At 42.4% G+C, this 16,751-nt stretch overlaps 1 long non-coding RNA gene across 1 annotated transcript; it reads right to left on the reverse strand.

Moving 5' to 3' along the window:
* Positions 1-6,582: 6,582 nt before the first annotated feature.
* LOC112078600 (uncharacterized) lies at positions 6,583-15,614 on the reverse strand. The gene is made up of 3 exons (XR_002895730.2): positions 15,571-15,614; positions 13,731-13,875; positions 6,583-6,660 (listed from the first exon to the last, which is right to left on the reverse strand). It is a non-coding gene; the product is annotated as an uncharacterized lncRNA (long non-coding RNA).
* Between the last annotated feature and the right edge of the window lie 1,137 nt (positions 15,615-16,751).

Genomic DNA, 16,751 nt, shown 5'->3' on the forward strand with positions numbered 1-16,751 from the left:
GAGAGAGAATTGAGAGAGATTCTCTTCATCTACAACTCTTGTGATAATGTAGAAAGTTACACCATTGTATAGGATACTAATACTCGTCACCTTAAACTTATTTGATTGGACTGATTTGGAAAGCCGCACCTGTTAGGCAAGAGAGCCCACTATAGTCATCATATGATTCAATCTCTAAGTCCATTCACTCCCCAAGTGTTGAAGTGAGTTAGTCAAGCTACATAATAATCTGTCCGGCAAAAGATCAAGCCATGAGGTTGCTTGGAATCCTCACGCTCCTGGTTCAAGAGAGGAAGCCTCCAACTACATGAGATATCTGTCGCTCACGACGCGGTCCCCACGTGATAATACAGGAGAGACACCACTAAATAGTACGGATTCTCACCTCGCTCTTCTCAGGAAGTAGAGCGGCTACTCTAACATAAACTTTGCTCAGCCAAGGCGTTGAAGGTCCCCAAAGAAAGTGGCTTCCATCATTTCTTCAAATGAGCAGTCAATCTTGGGTTAAGAGCAACAGCAAAGATTTTCATCATAGAGAATGGCACATCCACCTTGGCCACAACTGGTCCAACTCCGGCTGGTTAAGGACAGCGGAGAGTAAGTACTGTCAGCTTTTTGGTCAGGGAGGTGACCAAACAACCGAGGGGTCACTCCTTACGATGCTCTAAGAGAGTGATCACAATTCTGTGAGATTTGAGAAAACTTTCAGAATGGATAATACTAGTTCATATACTTCGCAGCCACAATCAGGCTTTATGGTGAGTGGCCAGATCGCGCAAGCCTGTTTATACAGTGAAGACACGCGATAGAGACCTATATACATACTGTAATCCCCGAGGCTTGGAGTTTTACGCCCCATAGATTAAAAGGACGACACTAAGACTCCTCAGAACATGAGAAAAGATGTCTTGGTCTGAATGAACTACCAAGATTGATACTCTTTGTCATCGACGCCAGTCATCAGACTCTTAGGTAAACGAGGACCCATCACTATACATTGAAGATCACTGTGGATCCGGAGCTCATCGCATGTGTGTGGATGATGTATGTTACAGCATGGTATAGGATATTCAGATCTGTACCGTGGGAGATCCTGAGTCGCAGCATTGTGTAGAAGAGACACCGACTATAGGATAACTGATGAACGCGCCGACCTGTCTGTAAAGAGCAAGTACTAACTGAGTAAGGTCGCTTGATGATAGTAATCAATAAACTCTGTGAGAAAGTCACCTCTGATGTTTCCTTGAGTGGGTCCGGCCAGAGCCGGCTGAACGCCCGATCGATAATCTCGGAGCAGACCACTGAAAATAGCCTGTGGTGGTCAAGACAGACGAAAAATCCCCATTCAATGAATCTGACGATGTTGCAGAGGCATTGCGAGAAGAATGGGAGAATCCCCTAAAACAGGTGTGGGCCAAGCTTGTCGGTCATACCAAGAAGACTCACACCGGTCTGTCATTCGTGGTCTAAAAAGGTGCTGTCAGACACACACGTTACTAACTTGATGAGTTAGGGTCTAGATCATAACTTATAGTCAATATATGCAATAACTATTATCGTCGATTTTTTAAAATGAGGAAATAAATAAACTGCTCATTTCCACCTGTTAAAGGAGGATCATCTGTAGTTCTGTTGATAATATTAAAGTACTGTTGCACTGGGAGGGGGGAAGAACTGATTCTTCCTCATTGATTTTGTATTTGTTATATTTGTACGCAGCTTATACTCTTAAAGAGATACCGGATAATCAGTACGTTGGACATGATACAGTTCTCGGTATACTTCGCAAGCTGCGCACCCACTGGTAAAGGATGAAAGCATCACTATAGCTCTTCGTCACCTGTGAACAGCCCCACAGAGTTTCCACATAGGAGCTACAGCCTAGACTTAAATAGAGAACGTCACCACTAAATTGGATAGCATGTCACCAAAAGATTATATACAATGTGTGCAAAGGATGAGAGGTAGGCAATAATCATCCCCATTACATTACAATGATTTAAGCAGAGATGACACTACTCATATGGGAGTGATAATCATATCGATAGATGATCATTGTGGAGTGGAGTCTGGTGTGTCGCACGAGAGGGCAAGCTTGAGTATAAAGAGCATCATACTAAGCTAGTAATAGGGGGGGTCATTGTCACTACCAGATGGACTAAATTTGGGTGGGCTTATACGATGCCCAGTGGACTAATGTAAGCTCTGCAGCGATCGGTTACCGCTGTTTCATAAGCAGGATCGAGGCAGATGTTGTAAGTTGTTGAGCACTATAATCTGCCACCGGAGATAAAAGTCTCCCCACCATAGTTCAGAAGAGATTTCTTTCGCACTATAATAGCTTCTAACTACTGTATCAGTCGGCAGGCAGCATCAGAACTCGGACACGGCTGTAATTAAAGGTACCGAATCGCGAGTGGTTATAGTATGAATCACTCTTAGTCACCGGATGATCAGTGATCATACACCACCCTGCTGGCGTGTGTCAGGTAAGAGACTTAACATATACATGATGGGTGCGGATGTAGCCATCTCGTGACCCACTTTAAAAGGAGTAGAACACTCGAGATATATATGAGCGGCACTTTAACCTAGGCCATAGCCTTTTGTGATGACCATACTTGAGCAGTGGGGTCTGACGTGCAGAACATCGTACGAGTGCCGCCAGCCCCTAGTTATAACGGAGGGTACGCAGTGACAGTCTATAGGGATTCGTACTAAGTAGATCGTTTAGTAACAAACGGATGGCATAGATATCACCATACGGGCATCTGCTAGATTAGCAGTAGAGACTGATATAAATATTGGAAAGACTTACTACTCTATTTGGTATGTACACGACATCGGCCGGAAGTCGAGGATGGTCACAGGACCTGTTAAAGAGGACAACTATAGTCATACGGTCTTACACTCAGGGTAAGTTTGGCAGGGCGCGATGTGAGAGGACAACGCGGCTTTGACTTAGTCGAAATAGATAAGCTCGGACATTAACTGAGATCATCCTGATTTTGGATTTGGAGATGTTCTGATATGAGTCTGGGAAGGGAGTTTGCAGTCTAGCAGACACCAGGTATTATAGCTGTCACATATCTATGGTCGGAAACCGTCAGGGTGGGTGATGCTAAGTTCGGCCACCTGTTAAGAGACACCGTACTATAATATGTCACCGTCCCACCCTCCCACCTGTTAAAGAGACACACTATTAATACTGCACCTCCCAACTGTAAAAGAGACAAAAACACATATAATCTGTCACTCCACCTGTTAAAGAGACACACCACTATAATAACTCAATAAACTGTCCACCTCCCACTCATGTTAAGAGACACATATAATACTTCAATTGTACCTCCCCCACTGTTAAGAGGAACATATATAACTGTCAACACTCCCCACCTGTAAAAGAAGAACGATATAATACTCAATACTGTCCACCCCCCACTTCCCACGTGTTAAAGAGACCATATAATACTGTCCACCCTGGTCCCCACCTGTAAAAGAGACAAACCACTATAATTCATACTACGTCAACATTCCCACCTGTTTTAAAGGACACTACTATAATACTGTCACACCACACCTCCCACCTGTTAAAGAGACAACCACTATATACTGTCACCTCCCACCTGTTAAGAGACAACTACTATAATATTCAATACTGACTGTCACCTCCCTCCTGTTAAAGAGACACCACTATAATACTGTCACCCCACCTGTTAAAGAGACACCACTATAATACTGTCACCCCCCTGTTAAAGAGACACCCCTATAATACTAGGTCACTCCCCACCTGTTAGAGACACACTATAACTCAATACTGTACTCCACTGTTAAGAGACACATATAATACTGTGCACTCGTCCCACCTGTTAAGAGCACTCTATAATATCATACTGTCAGCCCGTCCACCTTGTTAAAGAGACACCACTTATAATATCAATTACTGTCACCTCCCCACTGTTTAAAGAGACAACACTATAAATACTGTCCTCCCCCTGTTTAAGAGACACACTATATACTCATACTGTCACCTCCCCACCTGTTAAAGAGACACTACTATAAATATTCAATACTGTCACCTCCCCACCTGTTAAAGAGACACTACTATAATACTCACTACTGTCACTGCCATGTTAAAGAGACAACACTATAATACTCGTCACCTCCCACCTGTTAAAGAGACACCACTATAATACTGGTCACCCCCCCACCTGTTAAAGAGACACACTATAATACTGTCACTCCACACTGTTTAAAGAGACATCCAACTATAAATCATACTGTCACTCCCCACCTGGTTAAAGAGACACTACTATAGATATTTCAATACATGTCACCTCCCACCTGTTACGAGACACTACTATATATTCAAGTACTGTCACCCTCCCCACCTGTTAGAGACTATATATATTCAATACTGTCACCTCCCCACTGTTAAAGAGACACTATAATATCAATACTGTCACGATCCCACTGTTTAAAGAAGACACACTATAATACTGTCCTCCCACCTGTTAAGAGACACCAACTATATATACTGTCACCTCCCCCCCTGTTAAAGAGACAACATATAATACTGTCACCTCCCACCTGGTTAAGAGACACCCTATAATACTGTCACCTCCCACTGTTTAAGAGACACCACTATAATACTCAATACTGTTCACGTCCCAACCTGTTAAAGAGACACCACTATAATACTGTCACCGTCCCGTGCCACCTGTTAAAGAACACCCACACTATAATACTCGTCACCTCCCCACCTGTTAAAGAGACACCACTATAGATACTGTCACCTCCCCACCTGTTAAAGAGACACGCCACTATATCTCAATACTGTCACCCCCCATGTTTAAAAGAGACACCACTATAATACTGTCAGCTCCCACTGTAAAAAGAGACACCTATAAATACGTCACTCCCCACCTTGTTAAAGAGACACCACTATATATTCAATCACTGTCACCTACCCACTGTTAAAGAAGACACTACTATATATACTGTCACCTCCCACCGTTAAAGTAGACACTAACTATAATATTCATACGTACCTCCACTGTTAAAGAGACCCACTATAATACTGTCACGATCCACCTGTTAAAGAGACACTATAATAATATTCATACTGTCACTCTCCCCACTGTTAAAGAGACACCACTATATACTGTCACCTCCCACCTGTTAAAGAGACACTACTATACATAATTCAATACTGTCATCCACCTGTTAAATGAGACACCACTATAATACTGTCACTCCACCTGTTAAGAGAACTACTACTAATAATATTCAAATACTGTCCCTCCGCCACCTGTTAAGAGACATCCACTATAATACTGTCAAGATCCCACTGTTAAAGCGACACTCATAAATATTCATCCTGGTCACCTCCCCACTGTTAAAGAGACAACACTATAATACTGTCACCGGTCCACCTGTTAAAGAGACACCACTATAATAATGTCACCTCCCACTGTAAAGAGACACCACTATAATACTGCAATACTGTCACTCCCCACCTGTTAAGAGACACTACTGTATAAATACTGTCCCCCCACCTGTAAAGAGACCTACTATAATAAACTGTCACCCCCACCTGTTAAAGAGAACGCCAGCTTAATACTGTACCCTCCCACTGTTAAGAGACACCAACTATAATACTGTACCTCCCCACCTGTTAAAAGAGAACACTATAATACTCAATACTGTCACTCCCGCTGTTTAAGAGACACTACTATAATACTGTCACCCCCCAAATGTTTAAAGAGACACACTATAATATTCAATACTGTCACCCCCAACCTGTTAAAGAGACACACTATAATACTGTCACCTCCACCCTGTTAAATGAGAACACCACTATAATACTCAAGTACTGTCACCTCCCCCCTGTTAAAGAGACACTAACTATAATATGTCACGTCCCGCTGTTAAAGAGATACCACTATAATACTGTCATCCACATGTGCTGTTAAACGAGACTTCCACTATAATACTGTCCCCTCCCCACCTGTTTTAAAAGAGAACACTATAATACTCAATACTGTACCTCCCCACCTGTTAAAGAGACACACTATAATACTGGTCACCTCCGCCACTGTTAAAGAGACACACCACATATAATATGGTCACCTCCGCACTGTTAAGAGACAACACTATAATACTGTCACCTCCCACTGTTAGAGAACACCACTATAAATACTGTTACCTCCCATCTGTTAAAGACACCACTTAATACTGTCACGCTCCCACCCCGCTGCCGCACGCATCCATACGGCCCGCAGCATCCCACGCGCCGCAGCACTCCCACGGCCGCGAGCACTCCCACGCGGCCCGCGCACTCCAGTTGACAATCATGAGACAAATCAGTCAAAAAAAAAAACATGACTTTGTATTTCATTCTTAACGCTTGCATAAATATTTAATTAACTAAATCAAAAGTGCTGAGGCGATGCGCCTGATTGAAAATGGCCAGCTGGTCACTAACGTTTGCGGCAGCCCTGGGTATAACGTTGTTTAAGTAACGTTTCTCTAACTAATGTTCTCTAATACACATTGTCGAACTAATGTTCAATGTTGGCTCACCTGCAGGTTCAGTCAGGTGGGTCTTGTTTAACGTCAGACGTTCTTGGCATCTCCTCAGTAGATCCTCCCCAACGTCTTGCAACCACAACGTTACACAGATATTGGGATTTGACATCAGCCTTAATGTACTTTAAATTAGAAACATTAGTAGACCATTGGGCTTCCAACTTCTAAACACAACATTGGAATAGCACAAACTGACAAATAAGATACATTCATTTAAGAACAACTGTGCAATTCTTTGAATTATTCCTGAGCTTGGTTCAGTGAAGCATGGTGACACCATTAGATTGGTTTCTGTAATAAGATGACTGAACCTTGGTTAGTGAAGGCTGGTGACCACCATGTAGAATGGTTTTGTATCAGAGATGATTGACCTTGGTTCAGTGAAGCATGGTGACCGACCATGTTAGAATGGTTCTGTATCAGAGTGATTGCCCTTGGGTTCAGTGAAGCATGGTGACATCATGTAGAATGGTTTCTGTATCAGAGATGATTCTGAGCTTTGTTCAGTGAAAGCAATGGTGATACCATGTAGAATGGTGTCTGTATTCAGAGTGTTATTCTGAGCTTGGTTTCAGTGGAAGCCATGGTGACCACCATGTAGAATGGTTTTTGTATAGAGATGATTTCTAAGCTTTGTTCAGTGAAGCATGGTGACTACATGTAGAATGGTTTTCCTGTATCAGGATGATTCTTGAGCTTGGTTCAGTGAATGCATGGTGATGAATTCTGAGCTTGGTTCAGTGGGAGCATGGTGACCCACCATGTAGAATGGTTTCTTGTATCAGAGATGATTGACCTTGGTTAGTGAAGCATGGTGACCAGCATTTAGAATGGTTTTCTGTATCAGAGATGATTTGACCTTGGTTCAGTGAAGCATGGTACCACCATGTAGAATGTGTGTGTGTGTAGAGATGATGCCTTGGGGTTTGAAGTGAAGCATGGTGACAACCAATGTAGAAGAGTTTCTGTAATCAGAGATGATAGACCTTGGGTTCAGTGAAGCATGGTGACTACATGTAGAATGGTTCTGTAATCAAGAGATGATTTGAACTTGGGTTGAGTGAAGCATGGGTGACTACCTTGTAGAATGGTTCTGTAAATCAAGAGATTGAATTGAACTTGGTTCAGTGGAACGCATGGTGAACTAACCGTTGTAGAATGGTTTCCTGTATCAGAGATGATTATGAGCTTGGTTCAAGTGAAGCATGGTGAACTACCTTGTAGAATGGTTGTTTTTCTTGTATCAGAGTGATTCCTGAGCTTGGTTCAAGTGAAGCATGGTGAACCACCATGTGAATGGTTTCTGTATCAGAGTGATTGACGCTTGGTTCAGTGAAGCATGGTGACCACCATGTAGAAGGGTTTCTGTATCAGAGATGATTGACCTTGGTTCAGTGAAGCATGGTGACCACCATGTAGAATGGGTTCTGTATCAGAGATGATAGGCAGTAGTACTATTACTCACCCTGACTTTAGAAGTAATGGAATTGTCATTCCCGGAATAGATTCAGAAGACTAGTCTATTTAACATGATGCTTCCTGGTCTACGCAGACAGACAGACAGACAGACAGACAGACAGGCAGGCAGGCAGGCAGGCAGGCAGGCAGGCGGGCAGACAGGCAGGCAGAAAGACAGGCAGAGTAGCTTGGAATTATCTCGCCCTTTGAAATGTTCTTTCCCTCTCCAGAAGAGCACTTTAATACAAGTGCAACAATTATCACTTTAAAGGTCAAATGCAGCCATTTTTATCTCAATATCAAATCATTTCTGGGTAACATTTAAGTACCTTACTGTGATTGGTTTCAATTATATATATTTGTTTTAAATGAGACAAAAATTGCTTCTTAGAAAACTGCAATTTCTCAAGCAATAAGTGGTCTGAGTTGGGAGGGGAAAACTAGCTGTTAAAGGGAGAGAGGTTTGGAACACTTTTTCTTATTGGTCTAGTAACTAATAGGTGATGACACCAGGCAGAACAAAACTCCACCCCATCAAAACAGGCTGAAATTTCAGGCGGCCTTTTCAAACAGCTCTTATACTAAAAGGACATGATCATCATTTCCCAATTTCACAGTATTATTCCAACCCTATAGTGTTCACACTGCTATGCAGACGACACCATTCTGTATACTTCTGGCCCTTCCTTGGACACTGTGCTATCTAACCTCCAAACGAGCTTCAATGCCATACAACACTCCTTCCGTGGCCTCCAACTGCTCTTAAACGCTAGTAAAACCAAATGCATGCTTTTCAACCGTTCGCTGCCTGCACCCGCACGCCCGACTAGCATCACCACCCTGGACGGTTCCGACCTAGATATGTGGACATCTATAAGTACCTAGGTGTCTGGCTAGACTGCAAACTCTCCTTCCAGACTCATATCAAACATCTCCAATCCAAAATCAAATCTAGAGTCGGCTTTCTATTTCGCAACAAACCTCCTTCACTCACGCCGCCAAACTTACCCTAGTAAAACTGACTATCCTACCGATCTCGACTTCGGCGATGTCACTACAAAATAGCTTCCAATAGTCTACTCAGCAAACTGGATGCAGTTTATCATAGTGCCATCCGTTTTGTTACTAAAGCACCTTATACGACCCACCACTGCGACCTGTATGCCCTAGTCGGCTGGCCCTCGCTACATGTTCGTCGTCAGACCCACTGGCTCCAGGTCATCTACAAGGCTATGCTAGGTAAAGTGCCGCCTTATCTCAGTTCACTGGTCACGATGCTACACCCACCCGTAGCACGCGCTCCAGCAGGTGTATCTCACTGATCATCCCTAAAGCCAAAACCTCATTTGGACGCCTTTCCTTCCAGTTCTCTGCTGCCTGCGACTGGAACGAATTGCAAAAATCTCTGAAGTTGGAGACTTTTATCTCCCTCAACAACTTTAAACATCTGCTATCCGAGCAGCTAACCGATCGCTGCAGCTGTACATAGTCCATCGGTATATAGCCCACCCAATTTAGTCCATCGGTATATAGCCCCCCCATACTGCTTTTATTTATTTACTTTTCTGCTCTTTTGCACACCAGTATCTCTACTTGCACATGATCATCTGATATTTATCACTCCAGTGTTAATCTGCTAAATTGTAATTATTCGATTTATTGCCTACCTCCTCATGCCTTTTGCACACATTGTATATAGATTTTTTTCTACCATGTTATTGACTTGTTTATTGTTTACTCCATGTGTAACTCTGTGTTGTTGTCTGTTCACACTGCTATGCTTTATCTTGGCCAGGTCGCAGTTGCAAATGAGAACTTGTTCTCAACTAGCCTACCTGGTTAAATAAAGGTTAAATAAAAATAAAAAAAATAAAATCATTTTTCCCCTCATCAATCTACACACAATACCCTATAATGACAGGTTTATTTATTTTTGCTCATTTAAAAAAACGGAGATATCATATTTACATAAGTATTCAGACCCTTAACTCAGTAACTTGTTGAAGCACCTTTGGCAGCGATTACAACCTGAGTCTTCTTGGGTATGACGCTACAAGCTTGGCACACCTGTTTTGGGGAGTTTCTCCCATTCTTCTCTGAGATCCTCTCAAGCTCTGTCAGGTTGAATGGGGAGGGTTGCTGCACAGCTATTTTCAGGTCCTCCGGAGATGTTCGATCGGGTTCAAGTCCGGGCTCTGGCCGGACCACTCAAGGACATTCAGAGGTTTTCAGAGGTTTTCATCAAGGACCTCTCTGTACTTTGCGCCGTTCATCTTTCCCTCAATCCTGACTAGTCTCCCAGTCCCTACCAGTGAAAAACATCCCACAGCATGATGCTGCCACCACCATGCTTCAATGTAGGGATGGTGCCAGGTTTCCTCCAGACTGATGCTTGCGTTCAGGCCAAAGAGTTCAATCTTGGTTTCATCAGACCAGAGAATCTTGTTTCTCATGGTCTGAGAGTCTTTAGGTGCCTTTTGGTAAACTCCAAGTGGGCTGTCATGTGCCTTTTACTGAGGAGTGGCTTCCGTCTGGCCACTCTACCATAAAGGCCTGATTGTGTGCTGCAGAAATAGTTGTCCTTCTGGAAAGTTCTCAAATCTCCACAGAGGAATTCTAGGGCTCTGTCAGAGTGACCCTCGGGTTGTTGGTCACCTCCCTGACCAAGGCCCTTCTCCCCCGATTGACCAGTTTGGCAAGGTGGCCAGCTCTAGGAAAAGTCTTGGTGGTTCCAAATTACTTCCATTTAAGAATGATGGAAGCCACTTTCTTGGGGACCTTCAACGCTGCAGAAATGTTTTGGTACCCTTCCCCGGATCTGTGCCTCGACACAATCCTGTCTTGGAGCTCCGCCGACAATTCCATCAACCTCATGGCTTGATTTTTGCTCTGACATGCACTGTCAACTATGGGACCTTAAATAGACAGGTGTGTGCCTTTCCAAATCATGTCCAATCAAATTAATTTACCACAGGTGGACTTCAATCAAGTTGTAGAAACATCAAGGATGATCAACGAAAACAGGATGCACCTAAACTCAATTTCGAGTCTCATAGCAAAGGGTCTGAAAACTTATGTAAATAAGGTATTTCTGTTTATTTATTTTTTATAAATGTGCAAACATGTTTTCGCATTGTCATCAGGAGGTATTGTATGTAGATTGCTGAGGATTTTTTTGTATTTAATACATTTTAGAGAAAGGCTGTAACGTAACAAAATGTGGAAAAGGTCGATGGGGTCTGAGTACTTTCCAAAGGCACTGTGTATAAGACCCAGGAAAACCACAAAGACGGCTGCACTGGGCCTTTACAGAAGAAACACTGACCTGCACTCAGTTCATTAAGCTGAAAGAACTGGCGTGATACTGGCAAGAGCAGTATGCTTTTTCCCTTTCAACACATTACTCCCACACTCCTGCAACAAGCCCGAATCAGATGGGAGAGTTCTATTCCTCACATTGAATGTCTTGATTGCACTATATAATAGTAAGAGGTAGTAATAGAGGGGTTTGAAACTGCCAAGGTGTTGGAGACCGGTTCTGTCTGTGGCGCCTCCTCTCAACACAGTTGTAACTGTGAAATCTGTGTAGTGAAAGCCGATTAAACACTCCTATGTGTGTGTTTTAATGGTCTCTGGTGGTCTTTATAAAACATTACTATAGTGTAACATGTGGTCTTTATAAAATCAACAGCGATGACGGTAGAAAACACACAGCACCATTCCAGTCAGATCATTATCCTGGTCACCATAATCTACTGATGTGTGTTAGAGGGATGTTAAATCACTATTTAATCTACTGATGTGGTTTAGAGGCATGTTAAATCACCATAATCTACTGATGTGTGTTTAGAGGGATGTTAAATCACTTATAATCTACTGATGTGTGTTTAGAGGCATGTTAAATCACCCATAATCTACGATGTGTGTTTAGAGGCATGTTAAATCACCCATTAACTACTGATGTGTGTTTAGAGGGATGTTAAATCACTATAACTCATACTGATGTGTGTTAGAGGCATGTTAAATCACCATAATCTACGATGTGGGTTTAGAGGGATGTTAAATCACTATAATCTACTGATGTGTGTTAGAGGCATGTTAAATCACCATAATCTACGATGTGTGGTTTAGAGGCATGTTAAATCACCATAATCTACTGAATGTGGGTTTAGAGGGATGTTAAATCACTATCCTGGTCACCATAATCTACAGATGTGTGGTTTAGAGGCATGTTAAATCACTATCCTGGTCACCATAATCTACAGATGGGTTTAGAGCATGTTAAATCATATCCTGGTCACCATAATCTACAGATGTGTGTTTAGAGGCATGTTAAATCACTATCCTGGTCACCATAATCTACAGATGGGTTTAAGAGCATGTTAAATCACATCCTGTCACCATAATCACTGAACCATCTTTTAAGAGGTTTGAATGAATCTTTTTGAATGTGATTAGCTGCTAGTCACTACATTTAATCCATCTGTTCCTTTCATTGTCGGAGCTATACATTTAAACATATGTTGACATTACCTGGATAAGAAATAATGTGTACTGTATATTCTGAGTATAAACTTAAAACGTTTAAAATAAAAAAAAATCCCTAAACAAAAAACTATGTTTAAACAACAAATTCATCAGCAAGCTGTTACACTTCATCCTACATATAGTGACGAGCTACATGCTGTTTACCAGTGCATGGGCAACATCCTTAGCTAGCTACGTAATCATTACATCTCTGTTGTTTATCAGAGCCCTACATCCTTATAGCTTCTAACCTAATGAGTGAGTGATACGTGTGTGTGCCATATATTTGAGAGGAATCCCAGCAGCTTCATTATGAGAAGGTGTAATGGGCCTGCAACAGCAGCCATGCATAAAATTGCTAAATTGAGAAATACGGTACAATTATTTCAAAAGGTAAGATTTCTTCACATCATGCCAAGGGATTATTCAAAAGTGAGATTTTCTTCGCCTAGGATAGTACTCTTCAGACTGGGCCAGAAAATCTGACAAGGAGAGCTACGAGGTGAGCAACAAGTGCTCTCAATTCAAGTTACATTGCTGTCTGTTGAATTGGACCAGCGGCCCATTTATAAACAGCGCAGGGCTGGAACAGAAGCCTGCAAACCCCTTAGCTCTACAGGACCATACGTTGGACGTGATGAATACGTGGGGACGTGATGAATACGTGGGGACGTGACGAATACGTGGGGACGACGAATACGTGGGGGACGTGATGAATACGTAGGGGACGTGAGAATACGTAGGGGACGTGACGATACGTAGGGGACGTGACGAATACGTAGGGACGTGACGAATACGTGGGGACGTGACGAATACGTAGGGGACGTGACGAATACTGTGGACGTGGGAACGTGACGTGATGAATACGTGGGGGACGTGACGAATACGTAGGGGACGTGACGAATACGTAGGACGTGACGAAATAACGTGGGGGACGTGATGAATACGTGGGGACGTGATGAATACGTGGGGACATGATGAATACGTGGGAATACTTTTAGAATAAGGCTGTAACGTAACAAAATGTGGAAAAAGTCAAGGGGTCTGAACACTTTCCTAAGGCGCTGTAGATGTTAAAACCCTGTTGAATTCAAACGTTCTGCTGACAGGTCCACAACAATGACAGAACCCCGGTTTACCTGATGGTACCTTACCTGTGCAGTACACTGTTTTGGCCACCGTTGCCATGACTATGCTGGTCAGCCCAGTCCCTGCCCCCAACTCCAAGACAGTGGCTCCTCTGAATGTAGTTGGCTGAGACAGGATTAAATCAGCCAATAGGAAGGCACCACGCCAGACCTAGTAAAGGAGCCATACAGAMCCTTCAGAAAGTATTCACACACCTGGACTTTCCCCACATTGTGTTGTTACAGCCCGAATTTAAAATGGATTACATTTAGATTTTCTTGTCACTGGCCCGACACACAATACCACATAATGTCAAAGTGGAATTATGTTTCGAATTTTTTTAAACAAAAAATTATAATATGAAAAGCTGTAATGTCTTGAGTCAATAAGTATTTAACACCGTTGTTATGGAAACGCCTAAATAAGTTCAGGAGTAAAAATGTCCTTAACAAGTCACATAATAAGTTGCATGGACTCACTCTGTGTGCAATAATAGTGGTTAACATGATTTCTGACCACCTCATCTCTGTACCCCACATATACAATTATTATTAAGTTCCTGAGTCGAGAAGTGAATTACAAGCACAGATTCAACCATAAAGACCAGGGAGGTTTTCCAATGCCTCGTTAAGAAGGGCTCCTATTGGTCGACAGGTTCGGTAGGTTACTTTCTAAATGTAATCTGTTACTCCCCAACCCCTAGATGGGTCAACATTTAAAAAGCAGACACTGAATATCCCTTTGAGCATGGTGAAGTTATTAATTACACTTTTTGTCCTGAATACAAAGTGTTATGTTTGGGGCAAATTCAATACATTACTGACCACTCTCCATATTTTCAAGCATAGTGGTGGAAGCATCATGTTATGGGTATGCTTGTAATAATTAAGGGCCAGGGAGTTTTTCAGGATAAAAAAAAAAATGAAATGGAGCTAAGCGCAGGCAAAATCCTAGAGGAAAACCTGGTCCAGTCTGCTTTCTACCAGACATGAATTCATGAGATGAATTCAGACATGAGATGAATTCCCCTTTCAGCTGGACAGTAACCTAAAACACAAGGCCAAATCTAAACTGGAGTTGCTTACCAAGAAGACAGTGAATGTTCCGGAGTGGCCGAGTCACAGCTTTGACCTAAATCTACTTGAAAATCTTTAGATTTTTTTTTTTTAACGAATAATGAGGAAATGTTGAACATCTAGGTGTGAATAGTTATGTAAATGAGTTATTTCTCAACATCTTTTCCAATAAATTTGCAAAAATTTCAAAAAACATGTTTTCACTTTGTTATTATGGGGTATTGTGTCTTGATGGGTGAGAAAATAAATCAATTGAATCCATTTTGAATTCAAGCTGTCACACGACTTATTCCACATGTTGTTAAGGGGTATGAATACTTTCTGAAGGCTCTGTACATTATATATGAGAGGAAGGAAAAATAAGGTAGCATGACAGCGAGAGAGGGAGCGGGGGTGAGCGAGAGGGACAAAGAGAGAGAGAGAGAGAGGGAAGACAGAGAGAGAGAAAGACAAAGAGAGAGAGAGAGAGGAGGAGAGAGAGAGAGAGAGAGAAGAGAGAGAGAGAGAGAGAGAGAGAGAGAGAGAGAGAGAGAGAGAGAGAGAGAGAGAGAGAGAGAGTGGAGTGAGTGAGTGAGAGTGAGTGAGTGAGTGAGTGAGTGAGTGAGTGAGTGAGTGAGTGAGTGTGTGAGAAAGACAGAGTGAAGAGAGAGAGAGAGACAGAGTGAGTGAGTGAGTGAGTGAGTGAGTGAGAAAGACAGTGAGAGAGAGAGAGAGAGTGAGTGATGAGTGAGTGAGTGAGTGAGTGAGTGAGTGAGACAGAGTGAGAGAGAGAGAGAGAAGCGACACTCACCTGTTTGCCAACATCTTCTTAAAGGCGTGGCCATAGTGTGTTCTGTTAAAGACATGTTGAATTTAAAACAGTTAAAACACAAACACAGTTATAACACACACCAACAAACACAGCCATAAACACACACAAAACAGTCATAACACACAAACACAGCCATAACACACACACAAACAGTCATAACACACATAAACACAGTCATAACACACACAACAACACACACAGTCATAACACACACACAACCACAGTCATCACAAACACAACACAGTCATAAACACACACAACCACAGTCATAACACACACAACCACAGTCATAACACACACAAACACAGCCATACACACACACCAAACAGTCATAACACACATAAACACAGTCATAACACACACACAAAAACACACAGTCATAAACACACACACAACCACAGTCATAACACACACACAACCACAGTCATAACACACACACAACACAGTCATAACACACACACAGCATCACCATCAAAAACAACATACACACACACACAGTCATAACACAAAGTCACACAAACACAGTCATAACACACACAAACACAGTCATCAAAAAATAAACAGTATAACCCACATAAAGTTATAACCCACATAAACAGTATATAACCCACATAAACACAGTACAACACATACTTCTGCCTCTCAGACCTTCACTCAGCGTCGAGAAAATACATTGGACTAAAAACGAAATTAAGTGACCAGGGTCAGTGGTAGAAACCAGTCCTGTTCCTTCCACCTATCTGATGACGTCTCTAGGACACTTATCTTCCTCTTCCTCCTCTTCCTCTCTTCTTGCCTGGCTGGGATGATGGGGTAGACCATGTCTCTGTCCTCTCAGGGAGTGTTTGTCTGGGCCTGGATGACATGTACAATAGTTATGTTCTTATCTCAGACTCTGTCTGGACAGGTATAACATGTACAATAGTTAGTCTGGACAGGTATAACATGTACAATAGTTAGTCTGGAACGGGATAACATGTACAATAGTTAGTCTTGGAACCAGGGATAACATGTACAATAGTTAGTCTGGAACAGGGACAACATGTACAATAGTTAGTCTGGAACAGGGATAACATGTAAATAGTTATCTGGAACAGGGATACAATGTACAATAGTTAGTCTGGAACAGGGACAACATGTACAATAGTTGACAAGCTATA

This window comes from Salvelinus sp. IW2-2015, unplaced genomic scaffold, assembly GCF_002910315.2.
Source record: "Salvelinus sp. IW2-2015 unplaced genomic scaffold, ASM291031v2 Un_scaffold5938, whole genome shotgun sequence".
NCBI lineage: Eukaryota > Metazoa > Chordata > Actinopteri > Salmoniformes > Salmonidae > Salvelinus > Salvelinus sp. IW2-2015.